Source organism: Ailuropoda melanoleuca, chromosome 2 (assembly GCF_002007445.2).
Source record: "Ailuropoda melanoleuca isolate Jingjing chromosome 2, ASM200744v2, whole genome shotgun sequence".
In the NCBI taxonomy this organism is placed as follows: domain Eukaryota; kingdom Metazoa; phylum Chordata; class Mammalia; order Carnivora; family Ursidae; genus Ailuropoda; species Ailuropoda melanoleuca.
This window is the reverse complement of record NC_048219.1, coordinates 196,835,127-196,836,541: the sequence shown is the minus strand read 5'-3', so window position 1 is coordinate 196,836,541 and position 1,415 is coordinate 196,835,127.

Here is a 1,415-nt window from a genome sequence, read left to right as displayed (position 1 = left end):
TAAAGCAATTGTCTTTATTGTAAGTGCAATGACATTTTACAAGCAAACCAAAAACAATTCAACTTGCTGGGGCTTAGTAGGTGAGCCAGGCTTATCTTTGCCCGAAGCTCTCTTGGGGAACACGGGGCTTGGCTGTGAGCAAGAGCTGACTCCGAGCCTGCATGGGCCCCGACAGCCGGCTCTGAATCCCAGTTAGCAACCAGGGGCTATGCTGTCAGGGTATTCCCACTGTCCACTCTTGACTCTGGGTCTGAAGACAGGCTTCAGCTGTAACTGAGAAAAAAGAGACCAGAGTCTTAAAAATTTTCCAGAAAGAAAGGAGGTGAAATTTGACAGGAGAGCCAGGGCTGAGCTTCCTCTCCCACCTGCTAAGCCCACACCACGTCTCTTAGCCACAACCAGGCTCGACTGGAGACACGTTTCAGGTCTCCNGCCAGGCTTATCTTTGCCCGAAGCTCTCTTGGGGAACACGGGGCTTGGCTGTGAGCAAGAGCTGACTCCGAGTCTGCATGGGCCCCGACAGCCGGCTCTGAATCCCAGTTAGCAACCAGGGGCTATGCTGTCAGGGTATTCCCACTGTCCACTCTTGACTCTGGGTCTGAAGACAGGCTTCAGCTGTAACTGAGAAAAAAGAGACCAGAGTCTTAAAAATTTTCCAGAAAGAAAGGAGGTGAAATTTGACAGGAGAGCCAGGGCTGAGCTTCCTTTCCCACCTGCTAAGCCCACACCACGTCTCTTAGCCACAACCAGGCTCGACTGGAGACACGTTTCAGGTCTCCCGTATAAACCAAACAAAGGCCTCACTGGCTGCAGGAAGGAGGTTACTGAAAATGGGTCAATCTTTTGATGCTGATGAAAGATGTTGGTCCCCAATGATAGGCACCCACAGCACACATACACGTGCCCACAGCACACATACACACACTATACACTCACACTGGGCCGAGCAGCTGAGGCCCAGAGCCACCAGGGACAGGTCCTTCATTGCCCGCAAAGGGCATCTTCGAGGGCACCTCATCTCTGAGTTACGTCCATGTGGCCTGAAATCTTGATGACCTGAATATTGAGGGGAGGGAGCCCTGGGGATCAAAGGGTTAAGGAAAAAAAAACACCCTTGGATAGGATGAGGTGAAGCTCATCCTCGGGAAAGGGGAATAATTTTTATTTTGAGTGAGTTTCAAGCAGATTTGGAGCACACTTCTAAACCTAGGTTCTATTGTCTTGGCATGTGGATGCCATTGAAAGTTGCCTCAAAGGAGCCCCTGGATGATGAGTTCTGAGTTTTGGAAGTCCAGAGTCCTGAGCGGGGACAGAGAGGAGGGCAAGGACGGAAGCTGGGGTCCAGAGGGGGAGGCAAGGGTCCACAGTGTCCCCGTCTCAGGCACTGGGAAAGGTGGAGACTTCTCATCAGGTGA